General features: G+C 44.8%; 1 protein-coding gene across 15 annotated transcripts in view; it reads left to right on the forward strand.

The window, feature by feature from the left end:
* The window catches only part of RREB1 (ras responsive element binding protein 1), a 125,636-nt gene that overhangs the window by 38,795 nt on the left and 60,088 nt on the right, over positions 1-26,753 (forward strand). The window lies entirely within an intron of this gene.

A 26,753-nucleotide genomic window follows, 5' to 3' on the forward strand; every position in this document is an offset into this window, starting at 1 on the left:
CCCTGTTGCTTGGTCCCAGCTCCTGCCAACCTAGCTGATCGAAAGCACGTCAAAGTGCAAGTAGATAAATAGGTACCACTCCGGTGGGAAGGTAAACGGCGTTTCCGTGCTCTGCTCTGGTTCGCCAGAAGCGACTTAGTCCTGCTGGCCACATGACCCGGAAACTGTACGCCGGCTCCCTCGGCCAATAAAGCGAGATGAGCGCTGCAATCCCAGAGTCGGTCACGACTGGACCTAATGGTCAGGGGTCCCCTTACCTTTACCTCAGGTTAAGAACTTAATTCGTTCTGGAGGTCCATTCTTAACCTGAAACTGTTCTTCACCTGAAGCACCACTTTAGCTAATGGGGCCTCCTGCTGCTGCTGCGCCGCCGGAGCATGATTTGTGTTCTCATCCTGAAGCAAAGTTGTACCTGAGGTACTATTTCTGGGTTAGCGGACTCTGTAACCTGAAGCGTCTGTAACCTGAAGCATCTGTAACTCGAGGTACCACTGTATACCGCCCTATACCCACAGGTCCCAGAGAGGTTTGCAATATGAAACCACAAAAAAAGAAATCACACAAGGCACATAATAACAGTGCTTTTTTCTGGGGGAATGCGGGGGTACGCATACCCCTAAACATGTTGTGAATCTAAGTTTGGCCTCATTGAGGGGCAGTATTTCAATATGAGTAAGAAAATGAGAGTACCCCTAAACATTTTTTTTTACAAAATAAAAACAAGAACAACCCAGTAATCCCCCCAACACATTTTAAAAGGGCACACACTAATGTAGCCTGGGTTGCCAGGACACACACTCATTGGTTTTCCAGCAAACAGAGATGCCAACAGTGCTTTTTAAAAGGATGCTGTGTTGCCCTAGATGTATGATAGCACTGGGAATGCATGCTTACTGTCAAAGGTTAGCAGAGTCTGGTATCTTGATGAGGCCTGAAGACCAGCAGGTGACCCGTCACTGACTGGAGCTTCCAAAAGGCTGCTGCAGTTGCCAGAATTGTGGAGTTGGAAGGGACCATGCGGGTCGTCTTGTCCCAATCCCCTGTGATACAGGAATCTTTTGCCCAACGTGGGGCTCAAACCCATGCCCTGAGATCAAGAGTTTCAGGCTCTTGTCGACTGAGTTGTGATCCTAAACTCAAGGCCCTCCTTCACGATACTCTCCAGATTCCTGACAATGGACATTTTGGCGGGCAAAGCAGGCTTCCATGGCAGCTTCATCAGATCTCATCTACGCAGATCACACCAGTTGAGGAGCAGCCTTGTATATATAATACATATGTCTTGGTATATGCAGATAGTGGGGAGCACCTTGCACTTCCATAAGGTCTGGAGCTGGCCTTCCTGGAATGTGAAATAACACATGATATTTATCATGACTGCACCTTTTCCCATTCTCTACTAATCATTTCCTTATTTGTTTTTGTTTGGGCTCTTTGGGTCCAAAGGGGAAATGGGACTTTCTGAATAGGATGCAAAGCAAGAGTGGTTTGTTGGGGTGGGTAGACGCCACCTTTGCTATGAGTCCTGGAAGGTCTGCTCCCTATCTTGTAGACCTTTTCCCACCTGGCCTGGGCAAGTGGGGCTCTGTCTCCAGCTACAAAAGCGGAGTGCTGAACAGGCTCATGGATTTGGGTCTTGTTTAAGGGTTTTTGTTGGGGTGGGTTGTTGATGGTTTTAAATTTTTTTGTATCTTTATTTTGTATCTCATTATTTATGTGGGAATTGTTCAGTTTGGTTCTGTGTGTTTTTGACGTCTTGTTTGTTGTTTATGACTACTTTTGCTATGCTTGTAGTGATGCAATTTTTCGTGTGGCGTGTAAGCTGCCTTGAGCATGGCTTTAATTTTGGAAAGGTGGCATGCAAATTGGATGATTGATTGATTGATAATCTCCATAGATATACAGTGAAGAGTGAAATGGTTCAGGGCTGGTATTTTCCAGATAAGTACTTCATTGCTGAAACTGGCTAACTTGAAATACTCTCAGGCTTACTTCATGACTAGCTTAGGGTGAGGTTATACAGCTGCCATGGGCTGACCGCTCTAGATTAGGCCGCTGATACATGGTGAGCCATTTTATGGTGAAGTGTTTTCCCCATGCAGATGATGATGTGAGCCTAACTTTATGACAGTTTGAGGTGACATGTGGAAAACTGCCTGATCGTTGTGGTGAGCCACTACAGGCACACAGCTCACTGCATAGCACTTTTTGCACATGGTGTAATTTTTAAATGGGTCCTTTACACTGGCTATAATGCTAAACAGACAGAAGAGAAAGGGGACTTTTTTTGTTTTTTGTAAATACAGAGCAATGATCTGTACTGAGGTTGAAGTATCCCTGTGACTAGTAACAATTACTTTAAATCCAGGTCAAACAACAGATTTTAGGTGGAAGAGTCACAAGGCCTGTTCTTGTACCATGAGAGCTGATGAGTTTGGGGCTTTTCAACTTTTTATTTAACCTATGTCTCTTTGCTGTGGGATCTTCAGATGAAGGACAGCATACAATTTAATTAATAATATAGGCAACTTCCTGTTTGCACAGGGATTGCGTTCTGGGTCATTTTGTCCCATTCTGCCCCCGTTGGGGGCCAAAAGTGGTGCATGTGTTGGCCATCGTGTGTCAGATGTGCGCAAAATGGTCACTGCCTGTAATAATTGGTTTTCCAGTATCTGGTGAATACAATATTATAGTGTGTCTATGACAAGTCAGAACACACAACTAGCTTAAGTCTGTTCTGTGTCAGTTTCACTGGCACTCACTTGTAGCTCCATTTTGTCCCTGTTCTTTGTGGACATAATGAAACAGCGCATGGAAAATCTGTATGCAAAATGCACACAATTTATATGCATCCTTTCTGTGAAATACACATTTTTTTAATGCATCCGATTGCATTCCAACCCTAAAAACACTTAACTATGCATGCCTTTTTAATGTGATATAATATTTTTGTGCACACTTCCTTGGGTGGAAACTCCATCAGAAAAGAGCAGGATCCTGGCTCAAGCTGCCATTGCTAGTTTGCCATTGCTACACACTAGATTCACGGGATCTTGTTGCTAGGAAGGGCCTGCTGCCTTTCAATAGCAGTTCTGACATGCAGGACTCTCAGCAGGTGAACTTTCCTCTAGTAGAGATGGAGTCGAAGCAATGGAAACAGATTTGTGTTACTAGGGCTTGTACAAGAGCAACTCTCCCATGGATTGTTTCCCTAGGATGATAAACGTACCTATGACCTCTTGACGTAGTTGGGGAAAGTTGTAGAAAAGAGTGGGCAGCTTAACCGCCAGCGGGGGAATGTTTTGAGTGTTGTATAAGTGGCTGGGCCACGAATTCTCTCCATCTTGTCTTCTCTCATTGGCCTCATCAGAGTGAATTACGTCTGACTGCTTGGTAGTTAATTGGAGCATCCTTCCCATTTCCTAAGCTGATAAGTCCCTCTCTGTCTGCCTTCATCAAGCTTCTTTGTTTGAGAACTTACTAAAGCTGCTGCAGAACAGAATAACCACTTTCCTATTTGCTGGACTAAATGAGGGCACTGTGGTCTCTTTAATAGCTGCATCTTTGTGCGCACAACATCCTCCAACGTCTTAGCCTTTTCCAGAAGATCTTCCAAATCCTCCTCCACTGTCGTCTTCTTCTTCTGCGGATTCTCTTAAAGCAAAACGGCCAGTTTAACAAACAGATGAAGTAAAAGAGCAGTCTGGTGTAACAGATACGCATGTAAACATCCTTTCTTGCCTGCTTCTAAATGCTCATTTAATTATTAGGGCTTGAGCAGTAGTAGAAGAATAAGATTTTTTAGAGGCATTTGAATGGCATTGATTTTTTGGGGGGGGAGGTAGTTTTACTCGATGCAAAGAGAGAGACAATGTTGGGAAAGGAGGCTTGAGCTAGGTCTAGTGAGCTTCTGTGGACAAGTATCTAGTTCTCAGAACTTGGAGGCTCCTTGAGGTGCAGAATGGCTCCATAGCAATGGCCCCTGCAGTTGGCAGTCTGTAGGAAACTTCTGGATTAGCCAGGACTTTTCTAAATACAGGGAACCTTTTGCCTAATCAGCCAATTGGTGGTTTTTTTGTGGGGTGTGATGGCATTCTAGGTTCAAGCGTCTCTCAGTCAAGCCCTGACTCTCTGACCTCAAGGATTCCGCACTGGAAAGACCTCCAGGTCCTGATTTGGATATGGCTGCTACATACTCTTCAACTGTCCTGATTTGAGTGGGACCTCCCAGAATTACAGATGCCATCCTGGCTTCTGATTGGATCCTGGAATGTCCTGTTTATTGCTTGTTGGTCTTGCGCTCTCCTGCCAGACCAAAAGATGCTCACTTTTTTGTTCTTGCACAAATCGGCTATCACCAGATCAAAAGATGTTAATTTTTCGTCTTGCGCAATTGAGTGAATCAGCTGGTTGCCACGAGAGTGCGGGACAAAAACCCCCTGAACGTCCCGATTTTGATCAGTGAGATGTTGGTGGATATGCTACTAATAGACTCACCCAGTGTTTGAAATTTGCCAGACATGGCACATTTTGTGCCCGGCTGTCGGCCACTTGTGACCAAGTGAAGATGCAGGGGCAGAGGAAGGGGGGTGCGGTCTGCCCCGGGTGTCACCACTGAGGGGGGTGACAAAATGCTGGGTGGCACTCACCACGGGGCCTACAGCATGCCCAAGCCATGCATCTCTCCTGGGAGAGATGAGGTGGCTTGGGCACATGCAGGTTCCATGCTGCCCAAATGGTCTGTGCGCTGCCTCCTCCCTGGCTATAGGGCGGCTGAGTGGGAGGGAGGCAGGCAGACTCCGGAGGCCCCACCCCTGGGCACTCCGCCCCAGGCGCCTGAGCGGCTTCCTCCGCCGCTGGGCACCAGGATGGCGCCTCCATCTGGAGGTACATGCCTGGGGATCTTTGGATCTTGACTGTTTTCACACACTAGCAACACATCCCGTTGAATTCTGTTATATTTTATCTGCACAATCGGAATGAATTTCAGGAACCAAAAAGTTGTATTGGAAAAATATGACTTGTCTGGCCCCAAAACGGCAACTAGGCATTCTGTTTTGGCGACTGTAACCCTGGTTTAAGGAGCCATTTGTCGCTTAACGTATATACCTGAGTTTCCAACACTGGCTTCAGCCCTACCCCTCACAGTTGGTGCTTTTGTGCCTTTCAGCAGAGGTGTAGGAGTGTGATTTTCAGCCAGTGCAGCTTGTCATGGAGGGCTGAGAAGAGCTGCAACTGCAGAAATCCCCACTCCAGCACTGCTGTTAAAGGTAAAGGAGTTCATATTGGCAGGGTGTCAGCGGTCTCCCTGTGTTTGTAGCAACCTGGGGATTCCACACCTCCACCTGCTTCCTCCTGGTCCTGTGTGCTGCTCTTCAGCAGTTTTCTTACCACTTTCCCAACAGTCATGTGGGTGTGCAAGTGATAGAAGAGTGCAAATAGTTAAGAGCATGCGAAGAGCCTGCTGGATCAGGACCGTCTGGTCTAGCATCCTATTCTCACAATGGCCAACTAGATGCTCCAATGGGAAGAAGCCTATAAGCAGGACCAAAGCACAAGACCTCTCACTCCTCCTGTGGTTTCTAGCAACTGGTATTCAGAACGATGACTGACTGTGGAGGCAGATCATAGCCATGATGTAGCTATGGATAGCTTTATCCGCCATGAATTTGTCTTTATCTTCTTTAAAGATAAAGATAAACCAAATAGTTTGGTTCTAAGCCCAGCTTGGTTGCCACCAAATGGGACTATTTTTAGGCAAGTGGTGATGGAGAAAGCCAAGCAAAATGTAATATGAGGAGGAAGCGAATGATAGTCTGGGAGACCCAGGTACAAACAGGAAGGACTCTTCTCATTCTCACAAGATACCTCTTGAAATTCCCTCCTTTGCCACTCTGAAAGCCTTGTGGTCCTTTGCACCTGGTCTCCTAAGCTTCATCTCCTCGCTCACACTTGGCTTATAGTGGCTGTCACTGAAAATGTTTCCTATTCTTTTCGGGTGGGTCAGACTGTCAAGCCTGTCAGGATGAGGACTAAAAATGCACTTACTGAATGTAAATGTCTCTTGATTGACAGACCAGTATAAAACATACTTATAACAGTGTGGCTGCATGTATAATACAGTGGTACCTCAGGTTACATATGCTTCAGGTTACATACGCTTCAGGTTACAGACTCCGCTAACCCAGAAATAGTGCTTCAGGTTAAGAACTTTGTTTCAGGATGAGAACAGAAATTGTGCTCTGGCGGAGCAGCAGCAGCAGGAGGCCCCATTAGCTAAAGTGGTGCTTCAGGTTAAGAACAGTTTCAGGTTAAGAAACTGTTAAGTTAAGTTTCAGGTTAAGAAACCGGAACGAATTAAGTACTTAACCTGAGGTACCACTGTATGCGGGTTTTGAGTTGAAGCTACGCTGTTTGATGATATGCAGACTCTGTTTGTACCACGTGACCCTGGATTTTAATATAGATCAATTTCACACACATCCTTGTTCCTGTGTTAACATCACACGTCAAGGTTGGAAGGTCACTCTTCCAAATGGAAAACAGTTTGTTCTACCCCCCTCATTAAACACCCCTAAAACCGTGGTGGTACATTCACAAAACAAAGATTATAAGAGGAAGCTAAATTAATTTGAGCTGCCCTTGTATTCTGTGTTTTTTATTACATTGAGCTGCTTTGTAATTAAAGTCTGTGCGAATGTTTCTTGAAGCAATGTCTAGTTGTAAGCACTTGGGGGAAGCACTCAAAAGAGAATTGAAGAATTTCATTCCTTGATTGAGGGAATTCACGAGAACGAAAAGGGGGAAAAATTGGCCTGTGCAGTTCTTGAATCGAGTTCCATCCCACAACATTAATGATTGGGGTTCTGAGCTTCAGCGGCTGATTATAAACTGCACCTGGCTTAAGAATTTATTGTTATTGTCTGCCTGCTATTAGTTTCCAGTTGCCTCTTGGCTTTTAAGGTGCTATGCAAAGGACAATTGAGTCCTGGCACAATTACAAAGCAGCTGTTAGCTGCAAGTTAGCATTTTCCCCAAGCTAGTTAAGTAAAAATTGGATCACTGTGGAACAATGGGGTTGATACCTGTTAGCTTTTGCAAAGGGAAAGAACTTGCTAAAAGTTATCTGATGCTTGCCATGTCCTGTTCTAGAGTTGTTACAATTCTTAACCCTGCAAGTTGTCGGATCAGTGGTAACTCTCCTGGTGAACAGGTGGTGTAGCATAGCCACTACAAACTGGGAAGCCCTTTGAATTTTGCCCATGCTATGAACTCAGAGCAGGACGCGGGTGGTGCTGTGGGTTAAACCACAGAGCCTAGGGCTTGCTGATCAGAAGGTCGGCGGTTCGAATACCTGCGACACGTTAAACTGCAAGTAGATAAATACCGGTAGATACCGCTCTGGCGGGAAGGTAAATGGCGTTTCCGTGTGCTGCTCTGGTTCGCCAGAAGCGGCCACATGACCCAGAAGCTGTCTGCAGACAAATGCCAGCTCCCTCGGCCAATAAAGCGAAATGAGCGTTGCAACCCCGAGTCGTCCGTGACTGGACCTAATGGTCAGGGGGTCCCTTTACCTTTATGAACTCAGAAGGTGGCCCAAAGGCAAGTCAGTCAGTTTAGTCTCTCTCTGTTCCGCCATCTGCATGTTGAGGGATGTTAATCCTAATTTGCATTACAGGGTTGTTTGCAAGGTTGGCAGCTAGATAATGCCTGCAGAACGCTTGAAAGCTCTCTACAAGTGTTTGTTTCTTAAATTAAAATAAAAGATAGACCGTTTAGGAAGGCGAATAATTTACTTATTCACTAAACATTCTAAGCACAGTGTACTATGAGAAAATGCTTATCAGTTATTGTTACTGACACACACAGAGTTAGCTATATACTGTAGTCAGCCTGCAACCATGCATTCAGTTTAGTTGCAAGAACCCATGTTTGTTGTTGTTGTTCGGGGCATCCTTCTGTCTTGAGAGACAATGGTAGAGTGCATCTTCGGGGGTAAAATCAAACCGTTGGAGAGTTACATTATCTGCTGTGGTTGTAGAGACAGATACAGGAGAGACATGCTTCATTGCAGGTGGGGCAGGTGAAGGGGCCTAGTTTTGCTACTTCAGGTTCACCATAGTGTTTCTTCTCTTTGCTTTTCCCAGTGGTCATTCCTACTCTGGTCACTGCTGTGGATACACTACATGACTGTCGTTCTCCAAGAGTTTCCCAGGGATTTAAGGGGCCATGGTAGGGTTGCAGCCTTTATACTGGCATAGTACAGTGGTACCTCGGGTTACATACGCTTCAGGTTACATACGCTTCAGGTTACAGACTCCGCTAACCCAGAAATATTACCTCGGGTTAAGAACTTTGCTTCAGGATGAGAACAGAAATCGTGCTCCGGCAGCATGGCGGCAGCAGGAGGCCCCATTAGCTAAAGTGGTGCTTCAGGTTAAGAACAGTTTCAGGTTAAGAACAGACCTCCAGAACGAATTAAGTTCTTAACCCAAGGTACCACTGTAGTGTTTTATTCAGGCAAAGTATTACTTTCCTTTAGTTCTAATTATTTTTTACTTGTTCTTAGTATTTCTTCACGTAAATTTTATCACTCTTCCTTACAACAACTGGTAAGGAAGAATATTGTCCTTATATTGCAGAAAGACAGGCAGTGTGGTTTGCCTAAGGCTGCTTCGTGAGTTCCTGTCAGCGGGAACTTCCTGATTCACAGCTCAGTGTCTGAGCCATACTTCCTGGTGCTGGGATCTTCCTAGGTTATCTTAAAGAATAATTCCTACTGTCTCTTAATTTTTAAGAGGTTAAGTTTAGCATTTCACCTGTGTGTGTTGTACCTGGTTCAGAAAGAGCCTTCAGGGGCCAGAGAGAGCTACTTTTGTGGGAGGCTGATCCCAGTTCCAGGATTAATCCTGTCATCTCCAGGAATAAAAGGATCAGGTAGCGAAATTTCTGCCTGAGACCTTGGAAGAGGTATTGCCAGACAGAGAGCTGCTAGATGGTCTTGCTTGGGTATTGGGCAGTATTGTGGGATTGCTGATTAACACGCTTCATCAAGGGACACACACACACACAGCTTCTGTGAGACAGGGAAGCTTTAACCTTGCTTGGTAATCAGCCGAAGCAAGGAGTGGCTGTGCTTTTTGGAGAGAACAGGGTGGGGTGTGAGGTGGGAAGAACAATTTTTAAAGCACTGCGTTTCCCCTTTGGAAACGCTTTAGAAGGAAATGGAAGCAGTGTGCTGCTGTGGTGGTGACAAACACACAAGTTGCACGTAGCATGCTGCCTCTGAGCTTCAATTGAGAATCTCTGACGGCGCTGTCTAAAAAAGACTGGCTAAATGTGAACCTGTCATTTTGGCTGGAAGAGGAGGAGGAGAACGGCTTTTGCTGGGAATGCTGCTACAGGAATGGATGGGAGACTATCCTGCCCCTCCCCACAGCTGTTTTTTTAGGGGGGGGGAATGTTTCTCTGGACTTTGCAAAGAGTGTCCGAATGCTACTGCTCCGTGTTCCCTTGTGTCTTTCAAATCCTGCTTCGACCTAAGGGTTTGCACTCAAGATCACTTTACATGGATTACGGTAGTTTGTCCCTTTAAAAGCACAGTGGTACCTCAGGTTAAGTACTTAATTTGTTCTGGAGGTCCATTCTTAACCTGAAACTGTTCTTAACCTGAAGCACCACTTTAGCTAATGTTCTTATCCTGCTGTTTCTGTTCTTATCCTGAAGCAAAGTTCTTAACCTGAAGCACTATTTCTGGGTTAGCAGAGTCCGTAACCTGAAGTGTATGTAACCTGAAGTGTATGTAACCCGAGGTACCACTGTACTCTTTAGCCGCACTGATTAAAAGTATATTAAGAATGCACATTTTTTGCAAACCTTTCACCCTCCGCCCACTACTCCATCATTTTATGATTATATGTCAGCTTTGTAAATAAGCGAGAAGTTACTAGCCTGTAATTTTTTCAAAATTATTTTTTACTACCCTTATAAGAAGCTGCATTTCCATGCTAGCCATTGAAGGAGGCCACTTGCTTTCATGGAGTTCCATATCTCTGTTGACCCAGGTGAGTTGTTTACCACAAGGCTCTTTCAAATTTGTAGGGTAGCAATTTTGATCTGTAGGGGTGGCTGAACAATATTCCAGAAATTATAGCTATTATAGAAATAAAAAAACTTTCTCTCCTCTTTTGTAAGTGCCTTAACAGAACCGAAGAACAGTATCAGAGAGACTCATGTGATGGACTTAATGTCAGCTTTGGTGTAGACAACAGGCAGGCAGGCAGGCCACAGATCAAATGTGGCCTCGAAAGCTACTTACATTTCTGCCTCCTCCTGAACTTTCTCTCCTGGTACATATTTTCCTAAGGATGTCATCACATTGCAGTTTGCTTGGCTGCCAACAGGTGGCGCTGTGAATTGCAGTGTGACAGCAAGCCAGGCTCTCAGAGGGCCATGGCAGCAACTTTGGAGGGCAAGGTGGAGGGAACCACAGATGGTGTGAACTATGTGTACAGCATACTGCCTTGGCTTCCATGACAGAAGGTGGGATATAAATGTATTTATGAATGAATGGATAAACATTGTGCTCCATACCTACAAAGCCCATGCTGCCAGGTGAAGCTAACTTTGTAGAATCTGATCGTCCATGGGGATGGTTGTTTCAGGAGCTTACTTTGGGAGTCAAAACAGTGTCCTTGAGAGTGTATTTCTGAAGACAAGAAAGGAAGAGTGTTTTTAATTGCTGTGCAGTTGGAGATGCAATAGGCAGAGGAGCTGTATCCTTCACATCAATTTAAGCACGGGAGTCTCTCCCCCCCCCCCACCCAGCTGGGACTTGGCAAACAGTAGCTTAACATGCTATTTAATGGGTTATATAATCAAGCAATCAGACGTGTTTCAAACTGCCTCGTTCGGCTATGGGCCTGTTTCCATTCACTTTTGAAGGTAAAGTGGGTTTCCCCATGTTTGCCCAGAAAATGTGCATCTTTTGATGCTTTCTACACCCCTTAAGTAAAACGTGGGCATGCCTTGGAGAGTTTGTGTGTGCCCTTTTTTTTTTTTTTTTGCTTTAAATATCAAACTTCAAAGATCTCCATCTGCTTCAGGTTTTAATAAAAATGTTCAGAGACCCAGTGTGGTGTAGTGGTTAAGAGCGGTAGTCTCGTAATCTGGGGAACTGGGTTTGCGTCTCCGCTCCTCCACATGCAGCTGCTGGGTGACCTTCGGCCAGTCACACTTCTCTGAAGTCTCTCAGCCCCACTCACCTCACAGAGTGCTTGTTGTGGGGGAGGAAGGGAAAGGAGAATGTTAGCCACTTTGAGACTCCCTAGGGTAGTGATAAAGCGGGATATCAAATCCAAACTCTTCTTCAGAGGGAGAACACAAGTAAGAAGTAAAGTTTTCCCACATTCTGCACTTGCTGAACAGGATCTAAGAATTGTGCAGCAGGTGTCTTTTCATTCTCTGCTCCCATGAGTGAATTTCTGCTTCATCTGAGCTTTTTTCGTGCATAGACATTTGGATAAAGGGCAGTTCCATCCTCAATTATAGTAATAATTGAGATCTATGTATGTATGTGTTTGTCCGTCTTAGCTATCTATGTAAAATCCGTTCTAATGCTTATTCCTGCTGGGAATGAACCATTCTCAAGGGTTTACATGACTAACCATTAAGGCAATGCCATGCTGACTATGAGTGATTCTCATGGCACTGTCCAGGAATCTGCTAGATTCCAACTCCCATAAGTCCTAGCCATCAGTCTGCCATGCTCAGGAATTCTGGGAGTGGTAGTCTAAGAACATGCTGGTCACTACTGGGCTTATATAAGCTTAGGAAGGGGTGATTGAGAGAGCAGAGAAGTCTATGATTCAGAGCAGGTTTACTCTGAAGCAAGTCTTGCTCAGTTCAACAGGATTTGTTTCCTTGTAATTATGCTCCACATCGGAGCACTGGTGTGCTTTTGAATACGGCCCAAAATGTGGTCTTCTGTGTGACCCAACAACAACCTCAGTGATGTGTTTCTGCCATATCTGCTTGCCTCTTCCATCGCACTATGAGGCTCAGTTCTGTATTATGTATGCCATTGAAAGGGTTTGAAAGCGGCTTTAAAGGCCCAGCAGGCTTGGGACAAGAGAGGATTTTACAGCATTGGTAAAATGTGGTAGGGCTTCCTTCCCTTCCTGACATTTACCTTCATGGTACGGGAGCTGCAGTATGTTTCCTTCCCATGCTGTTCTAGCCAGAGAAGCCCTGGGCCATTTGGAGGCCCTACAGCTTGTTCCTGTGCCAACATTTGCCCATTTCTACTGTGGAGAAGGGTCACAGCTCCTTTTGTGTGGCCCGGGGCTTCTGACTTTCCTGAGCGTTATGAGCAAGTTAAAACGTAGGGGGATCCTAAGGTTTAAGTCTGCCTGTGCACCAAAATGAGTTCCTTGCACCACTTCAGGTGAGAAGACTCCACATTTTTAATGCTTCCCTCCACAAAGCATTTCCTGCCATGCCAGTTTTCTGACTTGTACACAGAAGGTTGAGCTAGAACAGGCTTCCTCAAGCTCAGCCCTCCAGATGTTTTTGGCCTACAACTCCCATGGTCCCTAGCTAGCAGGACCCAGTGGTCAGGGATGATGGGAATTGTAGTCTCAAAAACATCTGGAGGGCCAAGTTTGAGGAAGCCTGAGCTAGAACTTTCATATTCTGTTTGCATATACAGTGGTACCTCGCATTACATACACTTCAGGTTACATACGCTTCAGGTTACAAACTCCGCTAACCCAAAAATAGTACCTTGGGTTAAGAACTTTGCTTCAGGATGAGAACAGAAATCATGCAGCAGCAGAAGGCCCCATTAGCTAAAGTGGTGCTTCAGGTGAAGAACAGTTTCAGGTTAAGAACGGACCTCCAGAACGAATTAAGTTCTTAACCCAAGATACCACTGTAGTTTTTGATGTAGGGCAATGCTCAAAAGCTGTAATTCTCTCCCCACCCCCAAACGGGAGTCTTAAAATGATCCATCTCAGTGATCCCCTCACCTCAATGAGTTGACTTTGCCACCTCATGTGGGGATTATCTGGTCCAAGCGAGAAGAGATCTCTGCATCAGTCAGTACTCAGGACTGCCCTTGTTGAAATCCTGTTTTCGGGATGTGTTTCTTGGATTGCATCTGCAGTCTGTTTTGCTTGACTGTCAGTATCTTTATTGAGCTGCCATCTCTACGCACCACACCAATATTTACCTTCCCCTTCTACACAGTGGGAATGCTCAGGAAAAGGAATGTGACACACCTACAAGCTTTGAGAGAGATTTCTCGAGGAAAGCTTGCATGGCCGTGGGATCTTCTCAGACAACCAGACCTGTTCTGCCCCTCCCACTGACCCCTTGGATTCCCCCCTCCCACTGTTGAGTGAGGAATATAATAGTGGTTGTTGATATCGTAGGAAGTGCCAGGAATGGAAATGGAGCTGGGAAGGCCTGGTGATGCTAAAATTACAGGTAACCCGTGAAAAAAACTGGCTGGTTTTGAGTGTCTCTAAACAAAGATTAAGATTTAGTAGACTTCAAGCTACACTCATAATGATTGGCTTGTTTGTCAGGACTTGGCAAGTGTCGTCCTGTAGAGATCAAGTTTGTTTTCTGCAAAGAGCCCTTAATTCATCTTGGGAGACTGGAGCTGCGGAGCTGCTGTTCTCTCTTAACTCGCTAATTGACTGTGCTCATTGTAAGGCTGAAGTAATGGGGGAAAGTCCTTTTGGCACCACGATGCCTTGGGCCAGGTGTCCTTACACAGTCGGCACATCACATTTTTATCGCACCGTATGGTTTTTGTGCATGTCTCGAAAGATGCAGCACGCAGGCCGACAACACTGCCGTCCCACAACATCCCACCGTTCCAAGTTATGCAGCTGGAATACTTTCTGCAAACAGAGGGGATTCCATGCATTGCTAATTGCTTCTCGCCAATACAGAGGTGCAGCTTTTCGGAATCTGTAACTTGGCTTGCTCGTATTATGTGGAGTTCCTGGAAAAGGGGAGGGTAGAGATTTCTAAAAAGGTAGAAGTTGTTGAATTAAATTGTTGAGCAAAGCTTCCCACAATTGCTGCCCTGGGGCCCTTGGCTTTATTGCATATAGCTCCTACCACATTGGCCCAGACTGCTAAATTTCTGGATATTGTGCATAGATGCTCAGCAGCTTTGTGAATCAGCTTGCAGAAGTCAGTAGCTTGCAACAGTCCCCCCCCCCCCCTTTTAAACTGGTCTGCTGCAGGACTGATAGAAGAGCAACACAAACTTCATTTCTGTGGTGGGTGTGGACGAGGGACAGAGTTCTTCGTTCCCCTGCTGCCAGCTCACTCATTCGACCTCATGGGAGTCCAGGGACTTTCCTGTAAAAAGCTCCTGATAGCTTTGGCTATTGTGTTAGTGCTTGCAATACAAGCCTGTTGTGCATATTTATGCAGTGTGTCTAATAGGGCACATATATAGGGGAATACAGGAGTCCTGACAGCCACCAGAGTCAGGGGAGAGAGACAAAAGGACAGCATCTCAGGAGGCCCAATGAGGAGAATAAAGAAATTTATTGTGCTTCCTTTTTTGCCCATCATTAGCAAAATCCTAATGCACTGCTCCCTTCTTTTTAAAAAAATCTGGTTCAGCTTTATCATAGAATCGTTGGAGGGGGCGGTGGGTGTCATCTGGTCCAACCCCCTGCAATGCAGGAATTGAGTGCCTTGGCAGCATGAGGGCTAGAAACATGCATTTTGTTTAAGAAGAGATTGTCAGGATTCTCTTTCAAGCCATTCTACACAATTAACTTGGAGCCTGTGTAAGTGCGGGTGCCAACTTGGGCATGTTGGCTTTTTGTGGGAAGGGTTTCCAGAGCATGTCCACACAGCAAAAAAGCCACTTGTACTATATTGTTCTGTACAGAAGCATGACAATGGGTTCCATATGATCTCTTACCAAAGAAGGTGTGTTTTTTTATAAGGTGTGAAAAGGTCCTTGGTATTCAGGGAGATTTCCATAAATTCTGAGTGTGGTAATTTTTGTTTTTCATATGAAATCAAAATGGCTTCTATAGTTGGGATTTAATAGGTAAAGGTAAAGGGACCCCTGACCATTAGGTCCAGTTGTGACCGGCTCTGGGGTTGTGGCGCTCATCTCGCTCTATGGGCCGAGGGAGCCGGCGTTTGTCCGCAGACAGCCTCTGGGTCATGTGGCCAGCATGACTAAGCTGCTTCTGGCAAACCAGAGCAGCGCACGGAAATGCTGTTTACCTTCCCGCCAGAGCAGTTCCTATTTATCTACTTGCACCCGGAGGTGCTTTCGAACTGCTAGGTTGGCAGGAGCAGGGACCGAGCAACGGGAGCTCACCCCATTGTGGGGATTCGAACCACCGACCTTCTGATCGGCAAGTCCTAGGCTCTGTGGTTTAACCCACAGCGCCACATGTGCAAAAGGTGTTTCACAGTTAGGTCTGCCCAGTCCTATTTTTCCAGAAAAAGAGGTGCTGAAACTCACTGTGAATACCCCCCCTTCTCTTATAACGGTAATGGTGCACACCTGAGAGGTGCCAGAACTGAGTTCCAGCTGGAGGGAAAAACTCTGGGTCTTCCCCACTGTTTTCCTGATAAGATTGTAGTTAGGCTGATTTTTAAAGGTAGTTGCACATATGTACATAGCTCAGAATGGGAATAATCATTAAAAAATTCAGCCACGTGGAAGTTACAGTCCTGTAGTTGGTTTTGTTTGTTGGTAGGCACATGTCTGGTTGGTGTCATTGTATTAACATTGGGCAGACCTGCACTATACGTTTAAACACATCTGGTGCACATTTAAAGCATACAAATTTCCCCAAATTGTACTGTCCCCCTCACATCCTGAAAAAACTACAGTTTCCAGGATTGTGGAGGAAGTCATGTACTCTTAATGTATGGCATGGATTTACCCAAACTTTTATTTTATTTTTTATCTGTGATACTGAAACAATCCTTATTGAGAAAGTGGTGAGATACGATGGGAGTTGTGAATTAATTTAGCCGCAAGGGAATCCAGAACTGGTGCTGTAGCTTTTCCTCAAAAGTTTTCAGAGAAACTGGAATGATTTACTTTCAGGAGCCCAATAAATAATAAGGAATATGGGGACCTAAGTGGACTGCGCAATCTAGGGCAGCAGTGGTTAAGAAAACAAGAATGAATGAATTTTGAAGTGCAGGATCTCACATTCTGCACCAAGTAGAAGAATGCATAGTCATTTTCCGTAATTTTCCATAGCCCGGCGTTCATTGTTTACTCATTTCTAGTGCCCAAGCTCTTTAAATTCTGTTTTCACTATAAAATTCTGCAATTGAGAGCTTCAGTGGCAGAAACTTAGAAGATGCTCTTAGTTTACTTAGTTGGCGGATGCTGATTTCATATATTTTTCTCTTGCAAGGGACAATTTCTTCCATCGTGGTTCTGAATGGCATTTGTGCGAAACTTTCTGAATAGGTCTCTGTGCAGAAATTTAATGGTGTCGGTTGCTGAAAGTGAACCTTGGTCCCTACATGGCTTGGTGAGGCTTCTTAGGATGCTGAATGGCTCCTTCTGCTTCCTGTGGGCTGAAGTTTTCAAGCCCCCCATGTCTGCACTGACCTCGGTCCTCTGTTTCTGTTCCAGGCAAGTGGTGCGAGAGTAGCTAGCGAAATGCAGTGTTTCAAAAGGAATGGTAAAGCACAGCTTTGCCTTTGGTCTTGGGCTGGGGGTGGCAGAGATTACATTTAGCAAGCAAACTTTAGGAAAGGAGGATGGAAGGAAGCACTTTGCACAATTCACGAGAGATGAACTTATCTGTTCTGATACACACATCTTTCTTTCTTTTTATTAGCATCAGTTGAAGCCTGTTAAAACGGCTGCAATTTCTCGTTCCCCCTTTTCTCTCAAGGGCAAAGCTTTTGAAAAAGACTCCCTATCAGTGCTGAGAAGGATGATTCACGGAATTTGCAGAACATGAGCTTTCTTCTGATGCAGGAGCTGGCTTGCAACATATTTCCTTTAAGGGAGCCCAGTAGGCAGGTTGGTGTCAGTTTGCATAGAGAGCTAGATGCACGTTTCCCAGATGATAAACTGAGCCTGTGATTATCCTGGTCCTTAGCAGGCAGGGCTGCTAAGTGCTGAGTAGCTGACTTGCCTTGGAACAAATTCTGTTTATGGAAGAACTATGACTGTGTGGATGTATAGCTTTGGGAAGGAACCATTTAACGATCAGACTTGACCACTAGCATCCCAGGGCTCCCGTCTGTATTTCTGGGTTCTTAACTATTAAATAAAAACAAGTATTTTTCCTTATAGCTGCAGAGATGAAACTGAGCCAGTGTTTACATACTTTTTTTCGTGTTTTGGCATTTTAGGGCCACAGGTTATCCAAACATCCTATTAGGAATAAAAGACTTAGCCAGATAATTTGGCAGAGAGGTTTGCCTATTGTAAAGACATGCTTTTTCTTCTATAAATATAATTAAAAAACAACAACACCCCTTCAAAATGTATCTAGCCTGCACATTGCTAGTAAGCAACTAGCATCTTTTCTGCTGTTGTAATATTGTTACACTCTAGGTCACTGTTTTACAAACAACCAGTTGTAGCTGAGATGTGTATGATTTGCCTAAGTGTTTCATAGCTAAGTAGGATTTGAACCCCAGTCCCAAGGCTATTTCTGGCGAGTTGCTGGTTTCTCATATTTTGTGACCTGGCTGAAAGATCTGCCCAAATTTTTTTCAGCATTTTTGTTGTCTTGGAAGAATTACAAACGTGGGGAGCTTGAATTAACTTGCAAGACTTGAATTCTGCAACCATTCTGACTGTGCTTGTGATCTAAAGTAATGAACTAATGCTAACTGTACACATCTGTTTATCAACAATATGCCTGTTTTCTTCTTGGCAGTAGCTCAACCTGCTAATTCGAATGTGCTGATTTTGAGAATTAAAGTCAGTGCAGATTCAGGAGTCAGAAGCCCTCCCAGCTTTGCAATAAACTGTGGCGTGTGGAAAGAGGCTAGGTCTTCCAAAAAGAGAAAATAAATGGAAGACTGTCCAATATCTAACCGCATCAGGCCCTTCTCAGTGAGGCAGAACATAATGTGTTGCGGAACGTAAGAGACCTGTGCAGTAACATTGCTTGGGCAAGGCTCCAAAGGTCTCAATGCAAGCAGTATTTACTTAAGTTGAACCAACCCCTTTTAGGAAGGCAGCAGGAAATCCAGCTGCCGTTGCGTGGTCAGCAAAAGATTAAAAAACACACAGACATTTGCAGCTGTGTGTAGGGGGGACGGACTCGCTTGTGCTGGAGGATGGCAAGCTGAACCGAAAGGGCAGAACAGGGGCTGCCCTGTTGTGGGTACTTCTTATGAATTCAGGACAGAAGAAGCGAGGCATAAGCCGGATGGATGCTTGACTTGTTAAGTGTTCTGGTGCCTGGAATAGCGGGATTCTGTTTCGCTGCCCCTTTTTAATGTGGCAGAATAGGCTGCTTTGCATAGAAATCACACACACAGAAATGTTCTTCCTCCCCCCCCCCCTTTCCTAGCTTATTGATAGACTCTCTTTCTTCAAATGGCCCCAGATAGTGCTAGGTTTTAGCCCCACCATCACCCGCAACTGAATCCAGACAACACCCTCTCCTTTAAACGTTCTGCCTTAAAGCTCCCAGTTGATTATAGGCTGTGTAATAATTACAGCAGTTTGCAATAACTGAATGGAGCTACTATTTGAAAGTCATCTGATCTATATTTATTGCATCCTCTGTCTTCCCCCTCTTTACCGCCCCCCCCCCCCAGTTTTTCTCTTCGCATCCATAGTTGCTGACGCTTCATCCAAAGGGAAGGGGCGAGAAACTCCAGGGCATTTGTTACCAATTAAGCAGCAAGTACATTCTCATAGGTCTCCCGAGTGCTGTGTGTGTGTTTTAGTCAATGGGTGAGATTGTAAAGGAAGAAAAGGGAAGAGGCGTCTCCCGTAATCTGGTGTGATTCAGACTGGCACAGCCGTTTTGTTTTGGTAAGACAGTTAAGCAATTAGGCACTCCAGGGAATGGCCTTATCATGAACTAATCGCTCCCCTGGGTGCATAAGGGTATGAAATACAGTCAGGATGCACGTTCTTGACATCCTCCAAAACACAATAATCCCCAGAATCGAGCCACGCTCCCTTGAGCCATCTTATTGCTATTTTAAAGCCCTTTTGTTACTTCGGAAAGGAAGATAACAAATAAGGGTTGCCAGATCAAGATTTCTGAAAAGGAGGTGACACTGCAGATATTCTGTTTCTGAAATTAGGAGCATCATTAGGGGCATTCTGCTCGGGCATCTGCATTAAAAGTTTGCGCATATATATATATATATATATATAGTACGCGTCATGTTATATTATAAGCCAACATGCATGGAGATGTTGAAAAACAAGCTTACTGCTCTTTATTTTGAGCCCATTTGGGATTTAGTATAGCTTGTAGAAGAATCTTAGGCGCTCTGCTGTTTAGATGCCTAAGAATTTGTAGAACGTCAAACTAGGAGCTAGAACCATAGAATTGTGAAGTTGGAGGGCATCCCAAAGGTTCAAATCCCCACTCAGCCATGAAGCTCACTGTGTTTTCCAGTTTGCTCACTTTCAGCTTAATCCACCTTTACAGGGTGGTTGTTGTGAGGATAAAATGAGAAGAACTATGCACACCTCCGTGGAGGAAAAGCGGGATATATAAAAAGAATAATCCTGAAGGACAGGAGCTTGAGAAATTTCTTTAGTCCTGCACAGACACTCCTCAGAAATAGTTTTTGGATAATCTGATGCTAGCCGCTGAAAATGCGGAAATACTGTGGTGCAATGAAGCCCCATTGAGTTTGGATGTCTTCCCCTTCTTTCTTCTTGAGAAGGGCTGTAGTGGTGGAGTATATTACTTGGGTGCAGAAGATCCCCTGTTCAGTCTCTTGGTAAGGTTGGGACTGTTCCCCACCTGAAACCCTGGAGACCTGCTTCCAGTCAGTGTAAGCAGTATTGAGTTAGATCCCTGGAGACTTGGGGCTCCAGCTCTTCTTGGACTACAACTCCTATCATCCCTCGCTAGCAAGACCAGTGGTCAGGGATGACTCAGTGTAAAGCAACTGCCTGTGTTCTTCTCTTTGCACATCAAATCGCCTTGAGCAAGTAGTTCTTCCTCTGTCCCAATTCCCAGCAGGCAAAACGGAAACTTGGAAATCCACACCAGATGTGATACCAGAACCTTTTTCTGCCTCTGCCATAGCTTGTTGACAGGGAGTGGGGCTCCCTCGCTGCTGCTCCCTGTTTCGCAATTTAGACATTGATCCCAGGAAGCGAGCCTGTGTCAGCTGTGGCTTAATTCTCGATAGGTGAGTTCTGCCATCTGGTTGCCATCATTAAGATTCACTTAACCACTTTCCCACATGTCGTACCAAGTCTCTTATTTGGGAGTGACTCCCATCTCTCTCACCCCCTTTGTTTTAGCACGTTGTTAAAGTCAGCCTGGCGAAGAAGTCAGCAAAAGTGACTGGCCCACAAACATTTTTACTAGGCTGCTCACTCTCGCAGACCTTTTGTGTTTAGCCATTGGTGACGTGAAAGGAAGGGTGGTGGTGGTGGTGGTGGGGAGACAACGAAACAATCATGACTTCTGGAACGTTCCTTTGTCTAGTCACCTGTGTTTTTGTGTTGTGTTAAGTGTGATCTTCGGATTTAATAAATAATAATAAGCCAGAGAATTGTCCCAGGTGAGTGGCTATTGAAAAGCCGTTCTGAAAAAAAGATAAAATCCCTTGCATAAACAGGCAGGATGGGGTTCATTCCCTCCAGTTGCACTGAGCTTCAGAGGGTGCTATGCAACTATAACAGGAAAGGAGCCTGACAGCAGCCACTCCCAACTCCAAGCTGTGGAATAAAGCTGGACAATTTTGGAGGGTGTGTGTGAGGGGACCATATAACTGGGAGACCCCCACCAGCCCCTTGTGGAGGAGCAGCACAAGGTCCTGGATCAAGTAGCCCAATCCTATTCATCTCTACTCTGGATTAAATCCTAATAAATTAATGGGGATGATGGCAGGTTAAGGGTGCACAAGGCTGCTGTTCTGAAAATGAGCCCTTTTGAACAGAGGCAGGACTTTTCCTCATGAGTAATATTCATTTCATTTTTATACCACCTTCATCTTCCAAGGATCTCAATATGGCGCATGTGGTCCCCCCCCCCCCAATTTCATCCACACAACAACCTTGTGAGGTAGGTTAGGCCAAACGTGGGTCTCCCACTTTTTTAAAACTATGATTCCCATCATCCTTGACCACTGTCCCTGCTAGCTAGGGATGATGGGAGTTGTAGTCCAAGAACAGCTAGATGGCCAAGTTTGGGAAACCATGGGTTAGGCCATAGTTGTCACTGTTTCCCTTTTTAAAAAAAGGGAAATTCCCTTATTCCGAATAGGATTCCTCGCAAGAAAAGGGAAAAGTTGACAGTTATGGGTTAAGCTAAGAGATGGCGACTGTCCCAAGGTCACCCAGTGAGCTTCATAGCTGAGTGGGGATTCGAACCCTGCTCTCTCAGGTCCTAGCCCAACATTAGTAATCATTACGCCACACTGACTCTCATGCACAAGCTTCAGGTGTGACAAGTCTTTTGCTTATTGAAATGGAAGGCGACTTGGCAAATATTTTTGAGCAGTCGAAAACAAGAAGGGGAGAAAAAACACACTGCACATGTTTCCGCTAGGATTAACTACGTTTCAGTGGACTTTCCCGAGACTCATGGCTGAAAAGATGGAGGCTTCTGTAATATAGAAATGGCAGCCCTGGATGGTTGTGAACCTAGAAGGGAGAGTTCCTGTGTTTGACTGGAAGCATAGGACAAGAGGATGAGAAAGATAAGCGGTGGGGGGTAGGGTGGGGGTGGAGGAGACAGCCAAGGAGATATTTGTTCAGGAGAGGCCTAGTCGCTAAAACCCTCTGAGCAAAGAAACCCCTGCTGATAACACAGCTGAAAATAAGAGGGTCTGTTTCTCTCTCGACTCCAGAGGAGTGGCACTCTGTAATAAATGACTATGTGGCAGCTGTCTCCCAGCTTCTTGAGTCTGCCTGGACTTAATCCTGTCAGCGGGGCCTGCATCCTGGAAAAGAGCAGCAGCCAGGACTGCAAACGCCACTTTAAAACTAAATTCGTAGGGGCTGTATTACAACTGATCAAAATCCATGCTGTGGAATGTGATTTTTGATTTTTTTTAAAAATAGTTTCATCCTTCCTCAGTCTTGATCTTTTGTCAATTTTTTTTTTCTTTGCTGGCTTTTATTTCGGAACCCCGCCCCCCCCCAAAAAAACACACAAGAGGCACCAAGGATGCAGTAAACATAGCCACCATTAAGAAAGCTTCTATGTGCAGAGGAGTGTGTGGTTGGGTTTTGCATTGTATAAAACAAATATTAGTTGGATTTTCAGATAGTATCAAATACAATGAGATTTTGAGCATCCTTTTTTCGAGATACAAGGCAGTGGTGCTCCTCCTCACTCACTAAATTACGACATGTGCTGTTGAGCCAAAAAAAAGTTCAGGTGTAAAATGTAAGATGGTCTGTCTTGGGAGGAGAATTTGTTCCTTGCATCCGATTCCCTAGTACCCTCTGAGCTATGACCCAACAGAGGAGGTGCATATTATGGGATGCAGTTTCCAGGATGCACCCATGGGTTTCTTCCTCCACCTCTTTTCATTGCAGAGAGAGAGAGAAAAGCAGGGCACACCAGAAGTAGATTAGAATTTTTCAAATGCAAAATAAGGTGCAAATAATATTGTAACCCCAAAATGAAATCACTAGAAACCAGTGGTTTTCAAAGGACGAGATCAGGTGCTCCCTGGAAATAAGAGTAGCTGCTAGTTGGAACTGCAAACTTTTATTTCATGGCAGAACTTTGTGCCTCTTGGCTGCGGCAAAAAATTGGACCTCTGAGTTACCATTGTTGCACACAAATAGCTGTGTGGCTAGCCATGGGTCACTTGATTCCTGTTTCTGTTTGCAGCCGGGAGGCCAGAGAGGCGTTTTCCATGCTGCTCATGAACCTGAGAATGCCAAGATTTGGGGAAATTCTGCTGCTTGCTGATGGCTTCCAAGTGAGGTGTTGTTAGCAGCAGCAGTTTCTACTTAAAGTGCTATCACTGGAAGCGTTTCCAGTGGGGAAATGGTAGAAGGATTTGTTGCCGAAAGGATGGGGAAGTCTCTGAGATGGTTGAAGGTCATAACCAGGGCAACCTGGTGGTGAGCATCTTCCCACTGCTTCCTGTGTATGAACTATGCTGATTAAATTCTCTTCTGTCCCCCATCTACCCCCCTTTCCACCTTGCTGACGGAACAAACAAACTGAACATGGGCAGCCAGTAAGAAAACACACATATTTATATACACACATCCCAGAGTTAAAAGAGAAACTGCTGCATAAATGTGCACTGACCAGATTAGCTTTCAACCATTTCCTTTTCAAAGCGTGGAGGAAAGCACATGTGTTGCCGTGAAGATGAACAGAGTAAATGTATTGTTCCCAAAGTTTTCAAGAGCTGTGGCATGCTCTGGTTGCGCCTGCCAGGCCTGTAAGCCGGGGGCTGCGAGGGGAGATTCCCTGCCCCCCTCCCAGCTATAACAGGTGCAGAGAGCAAATGCCCACAGAGAGTTCTGACATCATTGAATTGCAGCTTTTCCTTCTTCGCGGCATTACAGCTTCTCTGGTTTCCACCGTGCCTTAATAGGAACAGCCAGGCCTGACTGCTCCTGGCCTGTTCATCATTGCGTTGCATGCCTAGGCATCTGCATGACCAATTGATGGGGGGCAAACGTCTCCAGTGTGCAAACTGGTATCTGAAAACGGTAATTTGCAGCAAGCCTCTTAATTAGGCTGCCTGCTGCAGTCACAGATTGCCTGCCCACAGGTTTGGTTTGACTTAAAAAATAAATACGGACCAGCTGTAGCAATGAGCGTTGCGCTGCGATTTAGGTGGTTCTGCTTCCTACCGCTGCAGTATTTCCCTGTCATGTAGAGATAGCCCACTTTCCGTCTGGGATGAATACGTTTTTAATCGATAGCTTAACTCTGAGCATTTTAAAGATGCATCTTGGAGATGGAGATTGAGGCCTTGTAGGGGAAGCTAAAGCTCACTGCTGTTTCTTGCAGACATGGAAGAGATGGTAAAGAAAGAAAAGACTAAACTTTCTGCTGAAAGAATATGCCTAATCTGACCCAACAACACACACACACACACACACACGCAAACCACACTGCAACTAACTGAATGCAATAATAAAATAAATAAATGTACAAATAAAGGACCTCCCCATGTGATGATGAAATAACATACCCTACATGAGCACTATGCAATAGAATTAATGAATGTTTCCCTCTGTCTCTTCCCTCTCTTTCATGATGATAGTGTCTCATACAGAACGTAAACAAGCTGTGAAAATGACTTTATGAATCAAAAAATGAGATGCTATATGTACTTGTTTGCAACACAAGAAAATATTTAATAAAGACTAAAGTGAGAGAGAGAGAAAGAAAAGAAAAGAAAGGTTTTTCAGACTTGAAAGCTTGTGTTCCACATTTTAAATATAGAGTGGCCCTGTTAGCTGAATTGTTTCTTCTCTGTTATCTAACCAACATGTTGAAGTCGTCTCTGGTCCAGCTTCTTTGCAATACTTTAGTGGCCTTGAAAACTTTCCACTTCATTTTTTTTAAAAAGCTAGATGCATTTTGCTTGTGTATTCTGAAAGCAAATTTCCTTCTGCAAACGTGCAAACCTCAAAGAGCACAGTGGCTACTATTTTTGTTCATCAAGGCTGGAATATTATTCAAGAATGGAGGCTGCATATGTTATGTCCTGGTTTTTAGACCTGGGATAAGTTCTAAATATAAGGAAGATTATTTTGGTGAAACGCTCGTGAAAAATACTCTTTTTTAAAAAAAAATTGGTAAGGAGTTGGAGGTAAAAGGGGAAAGAAATTGTGTAGTGTGCATCAGGCTAAACTTGCCTATCTCCATGGAAATCAGAAACCTGGTGTGTGTTTAAATTTGAGTGTCTTGAGAAACCATCTTTTGTGCAGCATACCTAATGCTTGTACAGACCCTAACTTGCACAGCAGCTTGTCAGTTGTATGTCTGGGATGAGTGCAGGATGGGGAATAATTTTATTAAGTGTGTTGGCCTTCTGTGGCCCAGTAAATCAGCTTTCATTCCTGGAACCTCTTGCATTGCATCTTTCCTTCCATTTTCCCGTCACCTTGCTTTTGGCTTTAGCTCCTGTCTCCTGCTGCCTTCACAGTTTAGTCTTTGGAGCTGAGTGGCTGAAACAGCTGCAGATCTCTCTTGGCTGTTTGGAGTTTTCTTGGCACCATTGATCCCAAGGAACTGTTGGAACCACAGATGATGAGTTCAGATGGCCGGGAACTTGTAGTGCGAATGAGGAACTCTTGCAGTGGTCATGAGGACTGGAGATGCAGATTAATCATTCCGTAGTATCCGCAGTGTGAGATTAGGTCCCAAAACAAGGAACACTGTATTTTAATTTTTGCTTGTATGCCGCTCCATTAAAAATAAATAAATACCAAAGTGGTGTCCAATATAAAATAATAAAATGCTGTAGGATGCAAATGCAGTCATACCTCCTGTTACGTTTGCTTCAGGTTGGCGACCCGAAAGTAATGGAATGGGTTACTTCCGGGTTTTGCTGCTTGCACATGCGCAGATGTGCAAAATGACGTCACGCGCATGTGCAGAAGTGGCGATGTGCGACCCGCTTGTGCGCAGATGCGCAGACACGGGTCGTGTTCTTTTCAGGTTGCGAATGGGCCTCCGGAATGGATCCTGTTCACAACCAGAGATACCACTGTAAAGCATTAGTATAAATGTGATCAAAAGCGTCAGTGGTTGGGTCACATTTCAGGGAAAGGCTTTTTAATAAACAAAAAATGTTTTAAGCACTTGAGAGCTAGCAGCATTACTTTTTTTAACCCTTAATGGGAGAAGGAATCATTTACTAAACAGGAGAATTTATAAGGGCAGGTGTGGGAAGTGAGCTTCAAGACTAGCTAAAAGTTGGGATGTAGCACTGCCAGTGAACAAAAGCAGTCAGGTGTGGTGTAGGTACCCAGTCTCTCATATCTGAGCTAGGTTGACTATAGTATATAGAACATAGGCAATATTTCAGGCATGCTTTGAATGAAGCCAATTACCACAACCCATTCATACTGGTTTCAAGCCCGATTTTGGTACGGGCTGCTACTTTAGTTGTTTTGATTCATCACTTTTATTGGGAGAGAGACTTGCAAAGTGAGGGACCTGTTGGTTCTCCTTGCTGGCTTGCAGAAGCCTCTCCTCTTAACAGTGGTAATGAATAGATTCTCCTTTTGGAGGAAGGGTGGGGTGCAAATCCGATAAATCACCTTGTGAAGGGAAGATGCAAGGCAAGAGGTATCATGAATCAAAGCTACCACCTTGATTATTACAGGACGTGTTGCAACAACCCCATTTCCCAGCTACAGAATAGCGCAGCCTTTAATCTTGCAGGGAGAAGCAGGAACCTCTATGACATGGCTGCTCAAACATACATGCGCGCACGCACACAATTGAAGCCGGAAATTAATTCACTGACACTTTTAGGTTGCACCTTAAGCTGTCAGCCTTTGGGACGCATGCAGAGTGGTGGCTTGCAAGTTCAATCTAGGGAACTCTTGCTTGCAAAGGAGAGACAAG

The sequence above is a fragment of the Podarcis gaigeae genome (genome assembly GCF_964106915.1).
Source record: "Podarcis gaigeae genome assembly, chromosome: 7".
Classification (NCBI taxonomy): domain Eukaryota; kingdom Metazoa; phylum Chordata; class Lepidosauria; order Squamata; family Lacertidae; genus Podarcis; species Podarcis gaigeae.